Source organism: Prunus avium, chromosome 7 (assembly GCF_965620075.1).
Source record: "Prunus avium chromosome 7, drPruAviu1.hap1.1, whole genome shotgun sequence".
Taxonomy (NCBI): domain Eukaryota; kingdom Viridiplantae; phylum Streptophyta; class Magnoliopsida; order Rosales; family Rosaceae; genus Prunus; species Prunus avium.
In genome coordinates this window covers 13448618-13452921 of record NC_142290.1, presented here as the reverse complement: position 1 = coordinate 13452921, position 4304 = coordinate 13448618, and the positions used below count along the sequence as shown (strand labels likewise).

Here is a 4304-nt window from a genome sequence, read left to right as displayed (position 1 = left end):
CCAAAGGAAGATGGGAATGGTCCCATGAAATCAATACCCCACACATCGAAGAGCTCCACAACAAGTATGTTATTCAATGGCATTTCATTCCTGCGACTTATGTTCCCCATCCTTTGGCACCTATCACACTTAACACAAAAATTAAATGCATCTTTAAATAGAGTGGGCCAAAAGAAACCAGATTGCAGAATTTTAAGTGCTGTTTTCTTAGCTCCAAAGTGACCTCCACAGGCCAATTCGTGGCTATGCCTAAGTATGCTTTCTTGCTCTTCTTCTGGAACACATCTTCTGATGAGTTGATCCGGGCAATGCTTGAATAAGAAAGGTTCATCCCATACATAATGTTTCACCATGGAAAAGAACTTCTTCTTATCCTGAGAAGTTAGATCATTTCTAAGAACACCACAAGCAAGATAATTAACAAAATCAGCATACCATGGCTCTTTGACTTGGGCAGCATATAGTTGTTCATCAGGGAAAGTCTCATTCAAGGGTAGCACAGCTCCTCCTTTTTCTTCAACCACAATTCTGCTCAAATGATCAGCTACCACATTCTCACATCCCTTCTTATCTCGAATCTCCAAATCGAATTCTTGCAGCAAGAGAATCCATCTAATCAAGCGTGGTTTGGCATCCTTCTTAGTGAGCAAGTATCTAAGGGCTGCATGGTCAGAATAAACAATTACTTTAGAACCAACAAGGTAAGAACGAAATTTTTCTAAAGCAAAAACCACAGCAAGCAACTCCTTCTCTGTTGTGGAGTAGTTGATTTGAGCATCATTCAAGGTCCGGCTAGCATAATGAATCACATGGGGCAGCTTGTTCTTCTTTTGACCTAAAACTGCACCAATAGCAAAGTCAGAGGCATCACACATTATTTCAAATGGTAAAGACCAATCCGGAGCTATGATAATAGGGGCTGAAGTTAGCTCCCTCTTCAAGGTAGAAAAAGCTTCCATGCAAGCTTCATTAAACTCAAAAACAGCATCCTTAGCAAGGAGATTACACAATGGCCTTGTAATGCTTGAGAAATTTTTGATGAACCTTCTATAGAATCCAGCATGACCTAGAAAGCTTCTAATTCCTTTAACAGAGGTAGGGGGTGGAAGATTTGAGATGAGGTCGATCTTGGCTTTATCCACTTCGATTCCCTTGCTTGAAATCACATGGCCTAGTACAATGCCTTGTCTCACCATGAAGTGACACTTCTCCCAATTCAAAATCAGATTTGTTTCCTGGCATCTTTTAAGCACTAGAGACAAGTGGTGAAGACAATTATCAAAAGAGGAACCAAAAACTGAAAAATCATCCATAAATACCTCAATGAATCGTTCCACCATATCTGAAAAGATTGACATCATGCATCTTTGGAAAGTTGCTGGGGCATTGCATAAACCGAATGGCATCCTTCTATAAGCAAACGTACCAAATGGGCATGTGAATGTGGTTTTCTCTTGGTCTTCCGGAGCAATGGGAATTTGATTATAACCTGAAAAACCATCAAGAAAACAATAGTAAGCATGGCCAGATAAACGTTCAAGCATTTGATCAATAAAAGGTAAGGGGAAATGATCTTTTCTAGTGGATGTGTTCAACTTCCTGTAATCAATGCAAACTCTCCAACCAGTGACAGTTCGTGTAGGAACTAGCTCATTCTTCTCATTCTTCACAACGGTGATTCCGGACTTCTTTGGAACAACTTGCACAGGGCTCACCCACTTAGAATCTGAAATTGGGTAGATGATTCCTACATCGAGTAGCTTTAAAACTTCAGCTCTAACCACCTCTTTCATGTTGGGATTTAGCCTCCTTTGGGCATCACGAGATGGTTTGCTGTCTTCTTCCATTAAAATCCGGTGCATGCACATGCTTGGACTAATTCCTTTGATGTCTGCTATGGTCCACCCAATGGCTGTTTTATGCTCTTTTAGAACTTTAATTAAGCTCTCTTCTTCATGTGAGGAGAGACCTGCAGCAATTATAACAGGGAGAGTTTCGTTAGCACCCAAATATGTATATTTAAGATTATTGGGAAGAGGTTTAAGTTCTAGCTTTGGTGGGATGACAATGGATGGCTCCAATTTCGTGGATGATGGTCCAAGAGGCTCGATTGGTGGCCTAAAGGATGGTGGGTATGGCGGAAACACTTCTAAGGCAGCCACCACTTCTTGGAACTCCGGTTCACAAAGATCTTCCTCTTCTTGTGTTAAGACAGCTTCTAGAGCATCATTAGACTTTCTCTGCAAAATTTTGGAAGAAACCTCATGATCCACAACATCAATTGAAAAGCAAGAATCAAGAGAGATAGAAGGTTGAGATAGAGCATTAAGCATTTTAAATTCAACAGTTTCACCCAAAACAGTCATGGAGAGAGTGCTATCTTTCACTTTGATGATTGTGTCTGCAGTGGCCATGAATGGCCTGCCTAGGAGAATGGGATCAACACGATCTCCATTTGGATTGTCTTCCATGTCCATCACTACAAAATCAGCAGGGAGAATTAGTGTATTAACTTGAACTAGAATATCTTCTACAATACCTTTTGGATATTTTATAGAATGATCAGCTAGTTCAAGTCGCATTGAAGTCTTCTTCATCCCTTCTAAGCCAAGCTCTTGATAAACTGAATATGGCAAAACATTGATGCTTGCTCCCAAGTCCAACATGGCTCTTCCAACCTTCTTGCCTCCAATGTTAATGGGAATGTCAAAGCTGCCAGGATCATCTAGTTTTGGTGGAAGCTTCCTTTGCAATACAGCACTTACATTCTGGTCGAGCTTTACTCCTTCATTTGGAGCGAAATTGAGCTTGTGAGTTTTCAAGTCCTTGATGAATTTTCCATATGCAGGAATCTGTTCAATAAGATCAAGCAAAGGCAAATTGATATTAACTTTACTCAAAATATCATAAATCTCTTTAAAAGCCTTATCTTGCTTTGCTTTCTTAAGACGGCCTGGAAATGGAATCTGTGGAACATATGGAGCGGGTGGCACGTATCTATCTTCTTGAAGATGTGGTGGCACAAATTTGTCATCCCTTTTATGCAATTGGAATTGATCGGATTTCTGAGAATCTGATTTGGCCTTAGGAGCAGATTGAGAAGTTTTGAGTTGTTCTCCTTCCGTGGCCATGGTCTCCTCCTCTTCATTTTCTACAATCACAACATCATTTGAAAGATTAGAATCATCTTTATTATCAATGATCTTACCTGATCTGAGCACATGAATGGCCTTGGCTTCTGGGTTCTTTGGATTGATCTCAGTTTGGCTTGGCCATTTCCCAGGCACTCTTTGAGTTATTTCAGCAGCTATTTGGCCTAATTGGACTTCCAATTTGGAGATGGCAGCTTGTGTAGTTTGCTGAAAATTGGATTGGTTGATTGCCATCTGCTTCACTATATCTTCCAATGATGATGATGATTGTTGTGGCCTTTGGAATGAAGGGGGATTTGCTTGATTCTGGGTATTTCTCCATGAAAAGTTTGGATGATTCCTCCAACCTGGATTATAACTTTGAGAGTATGGATCATTTCTTGGACCTTGGTTGTAGGAATTTACCAACTTAGCTTGCTCTTGCACAAATTCTGGATATCCAGCCCCAAGTGGACAAGCTGTGGTAGCATGGTCATGAGATTCACAAATGCTACACACTTCCTTCGGAGGGCTTCTTGAGTTTAATGCAAGAAGAGCATCTAGCTTTTGTTCCAGTTTTGAAATCTGCACACTAGAAGCATCATTAGAACCACTAATAACACGTTTACCTCTTGTATCCGTATGTTGGGTCTCCATTGCTATCTCCTCAAAGAGTTCGTACGTTTCTTCTGGAGTTTTGGTTTTAAAAGAACCACCTGCAAAATTGGTGACTATATTATGACTAGAAGGGGTTAGTCCTTTATAAAACATACGCATTTGAAGCTTCAATGGAATCCCATGATGAGGACATTGGTTGAGCAACCCATTGAATTTCTCCCATGCTTCACAAAACGATTCATCATCTTGCTGTGCAAATAACAAGATCTTGTCCCTAAGCATGTCGGTCTTTTGCGTGGAGAAGTATTTTTCCAGGAACTTCTTTTGAATGGCAGACCATGTAGTGAGTGAACCAGGCTTCAAAGAATTCAACCAATACTTCGCCTTATCCTTTAAAGTGTATGGAAACACTCTCATTCGAAGTTGATCTTCTGTCACACCTGTCAAGGGAAAAGAACTCACAACATTAAAAATATCCTTTATATGAGTCAATGGATCTTCATTAGGTAAACCATAAAAGGAAGGCAGCATATTAAGATGAGAAGATTTAAGCTC

The 4304-nt window shown here is 40.3% G+C and overlaps 1 non-coding gene across 1 annotated transcript; it reads left to right on the top strand.

The window, feature by feature from the left end:
• Positions 1-3924: 3924 nt before the first annotated feature.
• On the top strand, positions 3925-4031 carry LOC148293018 (small nucleolar RNA R71). The gene has a single exon (XR_015825885.1). It is a non-coding gene; the product is annotated as a small nucleolar RNA R71 (small nucleolar RNA).
• The last annotated feature ends 273 nt before the right edge of the window (positions 4032-4304 follow it).